General features: G+C 30.0%; 1 protein-coding gene across 2 annotated transcripts in view; it reads right to left on the bottom strand.

Moving 5' to 3' along the window:
* LOC125067219 (protein toll-like) overlaps window positions 1-17,835 on the bottom strand; it is a 45,740-nt gene that overhangs the window by 12,972 nt on the left and 14,933 nt on the right. The window contains exon 1 of one of the 2 annotated variants that reach the window (XM_047675681.1): window positions 446-602. The exons of the other annotated variant lie outside the window; for it this stretch is intronic. The gene's annotated coding sequence lies outside the window, so the exon portion shown is untranslated. Of the gene's footprint in view, window positions 1-445; window positions 603-17,835 lie in introns of those variants that run through there. 2 annotated transcript variants of the gene reach the window in all.

The following is a 17,835-nucleotide window of genomic DNA, read 5'->3' as shown; positions in this document are numbered from 1 at the left end:
TACTCCTTTATTACTTGTAATATTCTAATTGCCATTTATTCAAGCACAATAATCTTACTGTAAAAGGCCAACGTCATCGCCATTGAAATCAATTAATTAACTCATTCCCTATACAATAGATTTCAACCGATGTTAAACAGACGGTATTATATTTGTATTTGACGTTTCAATACCTTCAAATAAGTTGAATGTTATTTATAGTTCAGATAAGTGAGAATTAATTTAAACAAAATAGATATTATTTGAAAAAACTCGAGTACTACGTTAAAAGAAACCTTGTAATCTTTTTTACGATAGCTTATTTTAATAATGTCATCAATTTAATATGCACTTGTTTCTAGCAAAAAAGAAAACCTATGACGTCATTCAATTTCATGTCAAATTAAGTTTTATAACTCGACAACGATATTTGTAGTGTCAAAATGCAATCTAATTTTAAACTTACCTTGACGAAAATATATCCATAGATACTAAACTTGCACTTATTATAATGTCTTACACACTTTACTTCTTATAAATAAATCTTAAACATCGATATAGACTTTCGGTATTGAACGATACGATAATTCTCCGTAGAATTTACGTAGACGTTTAAGCGCTACGGTGGCTACGACGCGACTGAACCGCTACGTGACTGTCGTTTCGTCGAACAAAATAAAGATATTCGGACACGCTCGGCTGTCGACGAAAATTACCGAATGAACTTGTTTATATTTGCGTCAAGTTAGATATAATTTAATAGAAATGGTTATCCAAATAAAGAACATTATTATCTAGCAAACATTTTGTTTGTTCTTTTTTAATATTACGTAAAAATAAATTTAAATTCGTAATTCGTTAATCTAATTAATGTGTATTTAAAAAACATATAATTTAATTTAAAAATAATATAATTTTCGAGATAAGGTTTTCTTAGTTTTATATATGTTATCTGTATTTTTGCAAAGATTAAAAATTATGTTTATTACTTGTCAAATGTCTTTTTTTTTTCTTATATAAGGGAAATATCTCAGTTTCAACAATTGATGCGAATACAAAATTGTGACAGATTGCTAGCGCTGAAGCATAGCAAAACTTTGCTCAGTCCGTGTAACCCTCGGGGCATCTTTCAAAATGCTTGTTCCGTTTTTACCCTAAATAATAGGAACGCGACTTATTTTAAACGAAAGTATTTCTATATTCTCTAAGAAAATATATAAGAGTATTCTGAATGAGGCTCCGAACATAAATAAATTAGGCGATTACAAAACAAAACTCACAAACATTTTACTCGAACGTTAATTTTCTTCGTCTACTTCTGTACGGATCAAGAACATACAACCTTTTTTTTTAATTTTATTAAATTCTGGATACTTATTAGCATTTATAATAATATAAGTCACACTTTACCATCAATTTCCTACCAACCACGGCTTATAATACTTTATGCCTTTAATTATAACCATACGAACCTACTATTCAAACTGAATACTGTAGAACAATAAATTAGAATTGTAAATTGATGAGTAGGTGATAACTTCCAACAGATGGGTTTGCACAAAGCTCTCTCAGTAAATATATTTAATTGGATACAAAACTCAGTAATGCAAATGTTTACTTATAGCAAACTAAAAGCAATGGAGTATATATAGGTGACATCAGGAGTAATATGAAAAACATATTTTGTAAGAATAATATTACAAGATCTAAATTTATATTTATATCATCAATAATAACCATCAGAATTGTAAATGTAAATATACAAATATGATAAAATATATCCAAATATTGTTTCGAAAATGTTGGGCTATGAAATGAAATAATGCCAATGCTACTCAGCAAATCCCTCCTTGACCTAAAATGTCATGGACTAGCGGTCACGCGTAATAACGTCGTAAAATTATAAATTTGGTCATTTTCTTGCTACAAATTCTTAGTTCATGCGACGTACTGTCGCCAAATCTCCATATTTGTTTTTTTTTGTTATTTAAGATAGATAGATAGTCTATCAAATGGACTACCTAATTTTAAGTGGTAACCACTCTCCATTACATTGGTACTGTGAAATAACAATTCTTTACATTGTCAATGGGCTACTTTGGGAACTAAGATGTTATGTCAGTAGAGTTTGTTGTTGCACCGGCTCAGTTATACATTAAGCCGGAGCATGAATCAGTACATAAAAGGACAGTATTGCTCTTTGGCGGTAGTAGTGATGAGCGTATAATACCTACCCAGACAGGCTTGACCAACACCTAGAACAAGTGAACTCATAAGATATATTTAATAATTTCAACTACACATTAATTCCAACGCTCTTCCAGTATTGTTATTTAAATGTAAACTGCACTCATCCTCGTTTTAATAAAAAAAATGTCATAAAATACACATATAATAAATGCATGAAACAAACAAAACAACGATGTCGATATTTTATGCCGAGCGGATTTTTTTGCGAGTTCATACTTTTATGACAGGGATATATCAGATAGGATCGTAATATACAGGTATGAAAATGAAATTTACAAGTCCGTTCCAAATCTTTATAAAATATATGTAATGTTGAACCATTGTCTTCTTTATTTATTTATATAGCAATATTATCTGGAATAGAATCGGAAAGCTTCAAGTCACAGTTTATCATTGGATTATTGGGCATTAAAGAAAAAAAGGTGGAAACATAAACATAATTCAAAAGAATTAGTAAGCTATTACTTGGCTTTAATTGGCTATTATTCGGCATTATTTGGCTAGTCTCATAACGCTACGTGTAATAGTTTTAAGAAAGAAAAAAAATATATACATAATGTGCATTTATTTATTAAATTGTTATAAATATATATTATTAAAATTGTTGTTTTTTATATTTGCATGTAGTGTATGCAACTAATAAGGTAGACGGGTGGACAAATGGGTCGCCTGATTGTAAGTTACCACACCGTCCATTGGCGTAAGAAATATTAACCATTTCTTATCGGCAATGCATTACCAACCTTAGGAGCTAATATTGTGGCATAATTGGCTCACTCGACCTTTTAACTGGAATACAACAATACTAAGTAATACTTTTTGACATTAGAATATCTGATGAGCGGGGCGGTTTCGTACCCAGTCGAGCTTGCACAAAATCCTACCACAAAGTCCGTACGGTACGTTAACTTCCGTTTATCAAATTTATTGATCATATGACGCATTCCAACTTAACAATTCGGGTGTATCTACGTCATTACCAGTTTTTCTTTTATGTAAAATATCGAATATTTCCACTTTTTTGTTACTTTTATTTATTTTTACAATTTTATTCAACAATAGTTTGTGAAAAGACTCAATGTAAGGCCTCACAGTAAATGAAACGTCAAATTAGTCTCTTTCAAACAATACATGTCTGCTTTCTTTTTCGAGGTCGACTCACTTATTTATGCCAATATTCTACACAAAAGGATCTTTAATATGCAAATAACCGTTTTTGTAAAAGATATTTAACATTAATTAATAACAAATGTTTTAAGTCAGCAATTATATACGTATTTAAATAACCTCGATATTGTTAGTATATTTCTTTGAAATTTTAAAAATTTATGAACGTTTTAAGTTTTTTTGCTTTAAAATTCTCACTGACTGACAAACAAAATTTAATAAAAGTTCTCTGCTTGCAAAAAATTTTACGAACTAAAGTCCGTTCTTTAATAGTCGAGATTTTGTATATTCCATCGACTTTGAACATGGAAATACAGTTTTTCCAATATCCCTTGGCTACCTTTTTTTTTTATTCGACATGAAAAGTGTTTTATGTTTGTCCAAAGACAAAAACCGTGTCTGTGTCTTTAAAAGTTAATTGGGAAGCTTCGAATATAAAAGCCAAACGAATGAAATTAGAAGATTCCCATTAATTACTGAATTTCTTAATAACTTAAGTAAGCAAATCGGTTCAATCATATCATGGCTTAAGCTTTATTCTTAATTTTTAAAAAAGGAACATTTATATTAAAACAAAATATAGCTAATGTGTACCTCTAAGAATTGACTGTCTATAACAATCCCAATGGATAAAAGCCTCCTCTTCTCTACTGGAGCTTAAACCACCACCTCCTAATTCGGTGTAATACACATGGCACAAATAAATCGAACTCATTAAGTTCCTTTCTCAAAAAATATAAACATAAATTCAGCAAAAAAACGCCGACCTAGTTCGAACTTGTATTCGTTGATTAAAACGTATCTGATTTAAACACTCAACAATCTCGATCTTTGAAATATAATCATTTATTTGAGTAAAAATAAACATCCTAAGTTTTTTTTAAGGTATGTCTAGATCGATCCAAATATCCGACCGATATGCCGATTGCTGGGTATAACAGGGATTTCGATAATCTGTTTTTGTTCAAAGCCTCCAGATCGGGACAACTATAAATCATTTTCGAACATTTCACGGTTTTATATGGATTTACGTCGGTTCCAGTTTATCTTGTTTCATTTTATATCGATTTAGGGTTTATATATAAGGCCAGCGATCAGCGTTATTATCTATAATCAAATATAATATAACTATGTATAAGTGACAAAACCATAAGTTTTGTATTTAAGCAATACCATTTATTTTTAAACTAAAAGTAAATAGCTGGAGACGTGATGGGATTAACTAAAGGCGCTACATTTCAAAAAACCTTTCATTTCATATCTTTATATATGACCATAGAATTGTGAATACTGGTAGATAATAATCTATCTCGTGAGATTGGAAACTATGTGTATGTTCTCTTGATGATGATTCGTGAATTAAATTTACATTCAAATAATCACTGCAAAATTTTAATGGTTTTAAGGTCACGGTTAACGTATTTTATTCAAGGGGTATCGCGGTTTATCTGTATTGATCTATGACTTTCTTATATAAAATGACTATCAAATTATATTGATCACCATGATATTTTACATATGTATTGTAAGAGGTACAGAAAAGTACATAAGGGTTGCACACACATATACCAATACCTGCAATAACGTATATTATTAGAGTCAAACATTTCTGTCGATTTTATTAAGATTTTAATTCTTCTGTAAGCGTACCTAATTTATGTTTATCTAACTATGTAAAACCAAAATTATTAATTGTCATATTCAAAAATGGAATGATATTGGAAAACATTAAAAATATAAAAGTGTTGTTATTCATTACAACAGATGACTTACATTACAAAACCTACGGTTATTTATAAAGGCTCTACTTTTATTATATAAAACACGCGATACCGTGATTTTGCTAAAAGCATCCCAGTACATGAAGGTTTTTTTCAGTGAAGTAACATACATTTTCTATACAAATTTTATTCAACCGGCGTAGTTTGCTGAATAGTGTTCTACCGCAAAGAAATATTTTTGGTGAAGGAAGCAGTGAAGACATTAAATATTCACGGCAATATGCCGAGTGCGCGTTCACAAATAACTTATGCAAATATACACAAGCTGCTGTGTTTCAAGAGGCGTAATCCTGTCTTTGTTGCTTAAGTAGAATTCAAATACGGATAAAATAGGTGATTCCGATGCACCCTATCAAATATTTTTGCCCTTCATATCACAACGAATTATAACATCTGTATTTAATATGATTTAAAGAACTTTAAATTAATTATTCGTAATGTAACAAAACCTTTATTGACAGTATTAGACGTGAACTATTGAGTGATAAGCAATAACAATTATTTAATAAAAGTATTTGTGTAGTAATGTCAAGAAGGCAGTTTTTTTTTAATATTTAATACCGCCATTTCACCCCTTGGAAAAGTGATCAAAAAAAGTACTTCTCCAGGACTCAAACTATCTCCTTACCAAATTTCAACTAAATCAGTCCAGCGGTTGAAGCGTGAAGTGATAACAGACTAACTTTGTCTGTTTGTTGTCTTTCGTATTTATAATATTAGTGTACATTACGTACGTATAATAACGAACGATGCATGATCTTAACCGGTGTGAACCGGTAAAAAACCAGACTTTATTTGTGTTCATAGTTCATCTCATGCTCAGCCACAAAGGAAACTGTTGTTAGGAAACTTGCATATGTCATATGAATATCTGTCCTATATTTTTTCGCCACCCCGCATTGGATCGGCGTGACGGCATAAGCTATTAATTTAATACTAGATTACCTAGGAATTATAAATCTGAACGTTACTTAATTTAGGTGCCGTGAATCATTCAACTAATTTAATATTATTATTATTTTAATTATCTAGCTTTCAAAAAATCTAATAATTGTAAAACCAAAACCATGTATGCAATAAGTTAAATTTCATTATTAGTATTTAGGACGTTTTATTGAAATCAAGATCGAAATATTCTTTATTTTAATAGACACGCGTAAAAGAACTTCTAAATCGCCATGTTACAGTGTAAAAATACCACCGGTCTGAAAAGTAGATCCTTCCGAGAAGAATTATCTTTCAGGTAATTTGTATTTAATTAATTATGAATTCTCATTATTTGTTGATGTATATGTTTGCAGAATTATTATTGTGGAAATATTGAATTTACACGAAGGTTTATTATGAAAAGAGTATTTTGTGCATAATAAGAATTTTTCGGTCACTATGGATATCACAGATTAAGAAATACAATAGAAATGGCTTTCCATTACTTTTTCCCTGTAGAGCTCATTATTTTCTTATATCCGCGTGTATTCATTGTATATTGTATTTACATCGTATTTTATAAGGGCTTTATCTTTTTTTACTTAATAAATTCTCCTTATACGCTATCTCTCAATAATAGTTGGTAAAGAATAAGTTGACTTAACGTCAAAAAATATATTTTCAAAAGTAAGTATAAGAACCGATTTGTTTTGTCGTCAGTACTAAAAGTGTGTAAAATTTAAGCTCCAATTCTTGGATGAAACTGATATAAGATTTTTTTTTATACATTTTTTTTATTGGTTGTTGTCTAATAGGGCTTTGTTCAAGTCCGACTAAGTTGTTACCATCCATTCATCACTGAAGTAAAATAAGAGCTTATAAATAACAAAACATTGTTAAATAACAATAATCTGTATTTAATTAAATGCCTGCCCTAATTTCAGAGGGTATTCAAATGGATGCTATGTCATAGCATTGTAAAATGTTCGTAAATCTTCCTACATTCCCCTTTGTTTCTCTCGAATGTTTAATACTTCAAGCTCAGGCGAGTCCGAACTGCGCTCTCATTTTTGAAACTGAATAAAAGGAACGTCCGTTTGCGGCCTTTTATACTACTAGGACCTAAACCCGAACCCCATTTTGCTGCATACAACCTTATATGTATTTTTAATACGTTGAGACAATAGGCAAAAACGCAAGAGATACGATTCTGAAGTCCAATATAGTCACTGTCAAAACTGTTTTGTTTTTAAATTAGTGATGATGTATTTTTGTCTTGATTCGATACCTTTCTTTGTCTCATACAAGTAATTTCGTATTCGATTTCATAATCATATTAAAAACTCATGCATATTAAGAAACTGAAAAAATAAATGTACAATCAAAATTAAATATTATTAGCATAGATAACCTTAAATAAATTCTAGAATAAAACGAATTTAAATTCTAATGTAAAAAAAGTAATTCAAATATATATCGAAAAGGTCTACTTTTACATGCACGTCAAAGCAAGATCGAAGCAAAAGATCAAATATATGAGATGAAAGTTGCAAGGAACGTAGCAGAGAACGTCCCAGACGGTGTTTCTGACAGTCAAAGTAATGCGCCAGGATATTTTTAACTTTGATGTGGAGCAACTGCTGGCTAGGACCTGCTCGCAAGGATTGTGAAACAGTTTAATATGTTTATAAATCACTTTTTCTTAACAATTCTTTATTTTAATGAAACTGAAGTGTTCATTTAAATCATAAAATTATAAATTATTATACATACTTAATTTTATTTATTTCATTTTTTTTTCACGTAACATAGTAACGTTTTAACTTGATAGTTTATACATTTATGTTGCTGTTATTAACTTCATTAAATATTATTCAATTTATTTATTTTAAAAATGCATTATAAAATAGTTGACTAAATATAAATTATTTAGTAACTGTAGGAACCAAAAAAAAAAAACGAAATGAGATGAGATAAAAAAACACGATATTACGTCACTTTTGAAATGACTTTATTGACAATTTACATATTTAAATAGACCTCGCTGATGACCTGCAATTATATGCTGCTGTTGCACATTTAAATATCACCGAAGCGAGTTTTCAGGTAAATTGTAGCTCGGCCAGGATAAATACTATATAAACCCATAGAAAGTTTCAAGTAAACTCACTTATCACCATAATATTGTGTTAAAAAAATATAAATAAAAAATAACTTAATCTAATATTTTAATGACCAATCACTATCAATCTTATACCAAGTCATTGAAGGCCTTAATGCATTTATAAATTTTATTAATACATTTTTTTATTTAAATAAGTCATCGTAATATTACATTTAAAATATTATTACTCCAATCCCGATGTAAGTATGCGATACTAAATTATAATACTGCGACATGCCATTAAAGTAATAGCGTTATTATCTTAAACACCAAGCGACTATTGGTACGCCAATTTCTTTGAGACTTTAATAATAGACCGCGTTTCATGCGATATGTTTATGAATCATTAATGGCTCAATATGGCAGGAAATGGCTATTTTCAGAACTCATTACAAATGTACAATTTCATATTATACTAGCATTATTTATGCACTTTATTTAACTTCGCAAAGAGTCATAATGTTTTATTTAACTTCAAACATAATAAGGAACTATGAAAATAATCAAATATTATGTAATGAGGTCACAGGTGATACTCGTACGTATAACGGGTTTAGTTAATTATTATGCTCAGTTGTCAAAATTCCACTGATTTTTTTCTCCGATTCCTTATGGGTGAAGTTTTTAAGACAATTTTAAATATTTCTTAATCGATCAATTGTGCTCTCGGCTCTCTGTCTTTCACATCCAGTATACTATTGCCATTCTACTTCATAATGCCCTAAAATGCCATTTTCTTTTGAAGGTCGGTGTATATTAAGGCAACTTCGGTCTTCGATGCCACAGCTCTGAATAATGAACGAGTAATTTTCCTATATCATTGGCGTTAGTCCGGTTTTTTGGAAAAGATATTCTTCTTCGACCTGAATCTTGCCCCGTATGCCTTCTTCAACGGCTATCAATCCTTTGACATACATGATAACCCTTTTTACTTCAAACAACTTTTTGCTACCTGTCTGTATATTCTCATTTTATCGCTGAAGGATATTCCGGACATAAGCTCCATAGCATGCTGTCTGAGTTTAAATTTGCGTAGTGCCGTAAACTTCACCTAAAATTTTAATGCACTAGTCATTAAAATTTTTAAATTTTGTATGTTATAATTGCGGGAACATGCTTTAAAGCTGTTTGGGTGTTATCAAAGAAATGATGATGTATAACGATGAGATTATTTTTTAATAATGAGAGTTCAATTTACGAATGTATTTTAGTAAATATTATACAGATATACAATATAATATTTGTTTCATTACATTTTTTATAAAACTAATCAAGGATCACAATTGTACGCTACACAATTCCATTATAGTCGAACAATGAGTATTCCGGCGATCAATTCGCAACGAAACGTCAGCAGTAATAATGTTAGCCTTGTTCATTGACCCGAGTCGCCTTCACGGATATTTCATGATTTTCAAATGGAGATCATCTTTGTGTTTGTACAAATATTGTTATTATATATATAGAATATTTATTGTTTATTATTATATAAAATAAATTAAAAGTTACATTTATTTACTACATATTATTAATATGTTATATTTTGTATCTCTTTCCTGTAGTATGTGATTGATTTCGTGAAAAGGGACGGAAGTGAGTAACAGAACTAATTGACCAATGAGCTCGCGCGGTGCTAGTGTTGGCTGTCAGATGTTACCAAACCCAGGATATAATGACAACGTTGTTTACTACCAAGGATAGATATCAGATGTATCATATATGATTACTGTAAGGCTCGCTCGTTTATATGATTTTAAAATAAATAAACCTAATTTGATTAATCTACAATATTGTATTTTTATATTAACGTTGCCATTAATATTACACTATAATTCGATTAATAAATAAAAAAATAATAATTAATATAATTTAGGACGCAAATGATATACATATAACAAATAATTGGATGGATGTACAACATGTATCGAAATTGCTTCGAGTGTGAGACAGACACATAAACAACATCTATGAGTTCTATGACCTATTAATATGGGCTATAACGTTTACGGCGTACAACACGCAATAGTGTGATTCACTAAAAGCATTTTCACTTATACGTGCTTCTAAGGCCATTCAATTAATTTAAACATAAAAAAATTCAATAATATCGTTGAGATAAATAACAAATAGTTCTTCCTTAATAATATTTATTAAGTATAAAAATTTCAAAAATTGAAACTAATGTCACTAACGGCAATTGAATGTATTAAAAGAATTCGCACCGCAAAAATCCGCCTGCAACCGATTCATACATTTTATATAACCCGTCACAAAAAATATTGCATTGCAAATTCATTCGGGCTTTGAATACCATGCAGCTAAAACTATTCGAAATTTTAAGAAATCATAATTAATTTAGTTAATAATATTTTTAAAATGTTTTATTTAAAAGAATAGATGCATATTTATCTAAGCTAATTGCAAATTAGAGTTGTAGGAAAATTTAAAAATAAGTAACGAATTCACGAGTCACGTTCTGTCTTCCTCTGTTTTCCGTCCTCAGTAACATCTTAGTCGTAATTAATTAAGAAACTCGAGTTCGGCGTCAGACCACACAGAGCTATCGTTTGTAATACAACTCGCTATTTATGAAGCCAAGCGAAGACGGATGAAGTTAGTGTAAAATTATTATCATAATTTCTCACCAAAAACTTCCGAGTGAGTTTACGCTATGAATATTCAAAGGAAAAGTTCAAACGGTGCCAAGTTTTTATTAGCGCTGTCAAGTTGCCGGTGCTTGCATTGTTATAATTTGCATTTTTGCTTCCAAGCTACGAAAGTGTGGAGGAAGTGGAAGATTCGTCTAATAGTTCGTATTCTAGTTTATGTTCAAACAAAAACATTGAAAACTTTGCGTTATAACTATTTAGTAGTATTTTACTGAATAACTTTCTTACTACAGAACGTTTATTAGGAATATTCATGATTTATTGGATAAAAAAATCTAAACGTTACCTTTGATATAATGTAATATAAAGCTGTGTCTACACTTCATTAAAATAAATTAGTCAAGTGCGAATCCAACTCTAGACTAATACTATTAAGTACAATTTGTTGATAAAGCAGCATTGTTGTTAATTTTCTATAAGGTTGTTTAATAAAGATATATTTAATGATATTTCATATTTAATAATTTATTTTATGGTAGATTTAAACTTACAATTTTATTAAATCAATAAATTTTCAATGCACCATCAAACTTGGGAACTAAGGTGTTATGCCTGTAGATACACTGGCTCACTCACCATGCAAGCCAATATTGCTGTTTAGCAGTAAAATATTTGATAAAGGTTTTGGTATCAACCCAGCTTATCACCACCAAGTAAAAGTCTTTGTATAAGAAAGTTAAAATAATTTATTACGCCCTTATTTGTATTAGTTTTCTGGATAAATCATAAATAATTCCAACTAATTTCACTATCCTTTTTCTAATAGTACTATGGATACATCAGACCCATAAATTACAACAATGGCGTCACCCTGCTGTGAGTTTTATTGTGATTTATGTATTCGATTATCGGGCAAACGACTAAACTGGAAAGCGTTTTGCCGCTCTAACGATGTCATTAATACTTTACGATACTGCAGCTTCCTTACAGTTAGTTATATTTGTTATAAAAAGTTTAACAGGTATTTATAATACATACATATATATATATATATATATATATATATATGTATACACATATAAATACAAGTATGATAACTATGTTAAAATAATATCTGTTAGTTGTAATATAATTTACCATGAATTCATCGGTAAAGGAAAATATTGTGAGGAAATCTGCATGTTTTGGATAAAATTCTGACATTTCATTTAAGTTCCAAACCTTCACCTTAAAAGGAACAAATCCAATAGTGGAAAATTTATTAATTTAATTTACCTTTTATATAGTATTAGCTGAACCGCGGCTTTATCCACGCAAATTTTATAAAACACAAACTTCCGACCCCCATTTTACGCCCACTATGAGTGGAGTTTCGTAAAATATTAGCGTTTGTTTACACTCTATAAGGAACCTCCCTGCAAAATTTCAAGTTTGCAGGTGTTATAGTTTCTGAGATTTCATGATTTATCAGTGAGTGGTATTTCGCTTTTATATATATAGATAACTGGTAATACAATAATTACATATACACACAATCTTTTACACTCAAATGCTCATGTGCTCATATCAACCACTAGTCTACATTCGCTCTCAATTTTTTATACAACTTACATATATACATAATATAAAAACAGATTTCAATTTATATCGATTGTTTAATTTAAAGAATAATATTTCTGAGTACTTCATTTGTATTTTTTTTAATTGCTCAAACAATAAGTCGCAAAAGGAGTCATGCGAGCAACGCAAACAGTTCATCGCCATCAGTTTAGGGCAGGTGCTCGAAGTTTAAAATTTATTACGCCACATACAAAACTAAAATTTATGTTTTCAAACTGAAGTAAATTTATGACGTCTCCTTAATTATATACTCACTTATTAGCAAGTCACTTATTAGTTTAGTTTTTCGATGAAACAACACCTCTACAATTTACATAATATATTTGTTTATAACAGCGAAATAATACTGGCTGACTCATCACGATATCTCCGAAACTGTAAGTACGTTTGATATAATTACTTTTAAAGCAACGTCGTCTACGTTCGTCCCAAAAAACAAAAATATTTTTTGGAATTTTTAAATTTAAATTAGTGGGAGGTTTAATTTTGAATGAATTATATTCTATATTTTATTACTAAAAACTTGTTACCCACCCTGGTTTCATACCGGTACAATAAAGGTCTAAAATAAAACGAATCTTAACGTTTGTTTTTCCTTTATTTGGTTCACCAACAACTTTTAACATTTGCATTTGTATATATATCTATGACAGTTTTCAACACCGCATGCAATAAGGATTTAAATAAAATTAACAACTAATTACGAGAATAGTAGACATTAAGTCACGAGTCACAAGACAAAAAGTATACCTACGTTATACTTATTATTATTTATTTACTACGTATAATCATCAAAGACAAAGATTTTTTTTGGCATTGTATCTCTCCCTGAGTACAGAAAACAACTCGCCAATTTTTTATTGTAATCGGATCAATAGCTTAAAAACGCAAAAAGGACAAACATATTATAGTCAGAACATTTGCAACGAAATGAGACAAAACCAGCTTTCCCTACCTTCGAATTATTTGTCAAGGCTTGAGTAGGTGAAAGAAGCTACGTCCGAGATCCCTAGGACGTAGCGACATCCTCAGCCTAACTTTTGTATGGGCTTTGCAAGAGGTGGTCGTTAGTTGCTTTTATAATATTCATGGTCTTGTGTATTTTGTCGTTCAATTATACTAGTTTTGTAATTTGTAATAATTGCCTTGTTCTAATAAATTACTAAATTGTCCATGCCGGTTTTACTAAGTGTACGATAAGAAATAGTGTTAATTTAAGATTGATTAGAATATTATTTTTAGTGATTAATTAATAAAATGTTAATATATAAATAACGATGATTTTACTATTTTAAATTGTAATAAATATAGTATTTGAGTTTTGTTTATTTTTTATAAATTATCCTACTTCTGATTTAACATAATAGTTATATATTATTATTTCTATAGATATTAATTTATTAAAAACCTTTTTAGTATCGCAATAAGAGACAATTGATAGAATAGAAGTAATAGATAATATATTTATTCATAAATATTCATTTTAGTATTACGAAGCCTTTTAAACTCTAAGGATCAATTCCAATTTCAATGTAGGAGAAAATGAAAAGGCGTCGCCGTCCCAAGTACATGTTTCCAATTAACTGGTATTGCTCAAACAAATTTATAGGATTTGTCTCTGGAAACTCTATACAATTAAACTTATTATCTCAAACACGATATTATGAAATTCCATTGTTAAAATATTGCTACGATTATTTTGTTTCTCTGAAAAGAAACTTGAAAAAAAACTGTTTTGTAATAACCTACATTGTAGGTAAGTATATAAAAAACAAAACCGAAATATATATATGTGTCTGTGTGTGTTTATAACAGATATGTGAAGTAAATAAAGTTTGTACCTGTAAGAATAGATTGTCTTATCAAAAACCCGAAAACTTATGATTTATCTCATACTTCATACTTACAACAAATAAGTCATAAGCGTATATATATATGGAATAATCCCATAATATTTCGTCAGTTTCTTGTACATTTAATTCCAAAAAGGCAATTGAATACTAAATTCATTTAAAAAATCATTGTAATATTTGAATTCTATGTAATCGAAGATTGAAAGGAAAGATCAAAACATCTAAGAGCGAATATCAGATGCATCTCTAGAGACGTCTCTGGCAGTTGGCAGTAACAAAGTAATGCAGTCTTCGTTTTATATACCCCTCGTATCTAAAACAAATCAATGCGGAAGATACAAATAAACAGATAAATAGAAATGAAAGCTTTAAATAAGAGAAACGTTATTGATGTGGCAGTAATGGTCATTCGTATTATATATTTTATTAAACATTTAAAAAAAATCATATACATATATGTACATATAAGAGCCGAGATGGCCCGGTGGTTAGAACGCGTGCACCTTAACCGGTAACTGCGGTTTCAAACCTAGGTAAGCACCGCTGAGTTTTCATGTGTTTATAATTCATCTCGTGCTCAGCGGTGAAGTAAAACATTGTGAGGAAAACTGCATGTGACTAATTTCAACGAAATTCTGCCTTTTCCACAAACCCGTATTGGAGCAGCGAGGTGGAATATATTCCATACCTTCTCCCCAAAGGGAGAGGAGGCCTTAGCCCAGCAGTGGGAAATTTACAGGCTGCTAATGTATGTATGTAAATTAAATTTATTTCGTTCAGAACTTATAAAAACAAACCGAATAACTGATTTTCGAAGATATCAGAACAGGTGGAACCAGCGTAAATTAATTCGCACGACCTAACTGTTACAAATCAACAACGAATAAAAATAAATCAAATTAACGTTCATTTGCGAGTGACCTTGAGTATACGACCACTAGCTCGATCAGGATTGCTAAGCTCTACGTATGCTCGTTCTATTCTTCATTGCGTCATATATACGAATATAACAAACATTCTTAACATAACGAATGTTCTTAAATACTTTTCTACAATTTCGATAACAATTGGGAGGAATATAGTCACATATTATAATACGTCAAATTAAGTACATTATCAATATTTTAACATCAGCCATTTAATTGCTGGTAAATAAATAAATTTACCACGTATTTTATAATTATGTTAGCTCTAACTCGTACTGAAGATCATATCAAAAAAGGCCCAACAGCCAGATAACATATAACCTAGATTGGTTAATAATCAAATTTGAAAACGAACCAAAATGCTCAACGGTTTTTTAGTAACAGATTATTAAAATCATCCTAATTCGTTTCCAGAAATAACAATTATTTAGCCTAGTATATAATATAAACAGTTTTTCTCATTTACATATTACGTGCACGTTTCATTACTAGTTTTTTTTTTTTTATAAATTCAGGACGTGAATACGTAGTGTTGCTTGCTCGAGTTTGAAAAGTTAATCTTAAATCCATATCAAAATAAACTATACACTAATTTTAAGCGGCTTGTGGAAAGTTAGATGTTTGCTAAATGAGGCGTTTTGTCGAAGAACTGTTTATATTTTGTATTTATTTATGATAAGAACAAATGTTAAATACAAATATGAAAAAAAACTTTTATAGATGTGTGGTTGACACCCGGATGAAACGAAGTCTCTTTGTTATATATTATGTATTGAACAACAGACACAATCAATAAATTGTTATTAAAAATCCTATGCTAGTTAAAGCAGTAACAAAAAATAAGTTTATATTAAATCTACATATAATAAAAAGAGACAGAGCGAAACGAAAAGAGGGGGAAAGAACATAACTCATTTTCCTTACGTGACGATTTCGCAGTTCACTCTACTGTTAGGCGCGTAAAAGAATTTAGGTATAAAATATTACGTACATGCGCTATTGCTACGAGGTATATTCAAATGTTTACAACAAAGATACCCAACGTTAAGGAACGCAAGCTCAAGATTACTTCAAAGCAGATGGCGTAGATAATCAACAACTGTGTTGTTTAATGTCCAACATAGATTTAAATTTACCTTAACTATATGATATATACCTACTTATATATTAAAACTTGATCAAATAGTACGCGATTTTACAAAGAGAATTTTTTAAAAGTATGAGATTGATCAAATTTGTTCCCTGCAACACTCACGCGCTCGCAATAACTTATGCAAATACACACAAAATGTTGTGTTTCAAGAGGTGTAATCCGGTATTTATTGCCGAAGCCGAATTCGAAGGATAAAGGAATGATTTCAATGCGCCCCAGGTGTTCCTTTTTGATCAATAGACGGGAATGTAATGAATATTTCAAAACGAGAAACATTTCATGTTATTATTAAGAGAAAAATTCGTGAGGAAACCTGCATGTGTCTAATTTCAACGAAATTCTGCCACATGTGTATTCCACCAAGCCGTATTGGAGCAGCGTGGTGGAATATGCTCCAAAACTTCTCTTCAAAGGCAGCCCAGCAGTGCTGGGCTAAGGCCTTCAAAGGCTAATGCACTGTAAAATTTAAGAGAAAGTAAAATATTTTTACAAGTCTATGACTTTTGACAGATCAAATGCTGAGATAGCGACTTGTGACGTATAATGTAAGGAGTAGTTTAAACTTCTTGTAGGGTCATTATTAAAGATAATGGCGCTCATTTATAAAGTTGTCACTTTACAATTTACTCAAATCATAATTGGACGCAGCCAATATTAAATAATGTTTACTAGTAATACTAGGGGTTGCTTGGATATTAAAGTATAGACTAAAGATCAGTGATAAAAAGTAAAGGCGATTGTGTGCTAAAGTGGAAAGAAATATAATTGAAATGGACTTATATATTATTTGGCGATAAAATTATTAAAGCACTAGCTGTTACCCGCGGCTTCGCTCGCGTAGAATAAGAATATATTTACAAATAAACTTCAAATATTACGTTAATGTAAGATGTATGTATTTCAGCCCTTAGGGTATAATATCCAGAAACGCTTAAATGCGAATCAACGCATTTTTAATCGGTAGCCCATAAATAAAATTTCATGCTTAGTAGTTTTAGCGTGAAAACGAGACAGACAGACAGAGTTACTTTCGCATTTATAATATTAAAAAATATTGATTTATACTTTTTTGATGTAATGTAAAAAAGCCATCTGTACAAATAACCTCAAAGGGAAACATTTTCGACCGTGTTCGGAGCAGTCAAAGAGTAATTCCTTTTGGATACTTTGCACTTTGATTTATATATCCTTGAGTTTCTCCTTATACAAATTTTTCTTTGTTATACTAATTACATTATTTTAGATTTAATAATAAACGAAGACATATTAAAATTTATATAATAAGACTTAACAATAAAAGAATATTTTTATATCAGAGCTTAATAATTAAGTATTGTATAATAAATTATTACATTGATTAAATTCTAAAGTTTTCTGTTTCACAACCGGAGAGAAATAACGCGTAA

Source organism: Vanessa atalanta, chromosome 11 (assembly GCF_905147765.1).
Source record: "Vanessa atalanta chromosome 11, ilVanAtal1.2, whole genome shotgun sequence".
Classification (NCBI taxonomy): domain Eukaryota; kingdom Metazoa; phylum Arthropoda; class Insecta; order Lepidoptera; family Nymphalidae; genus Vanessa; species Vanessa atalanta.
This window is presented reverse-complemented; position numbering and strand designations above follow the sequence as displayed.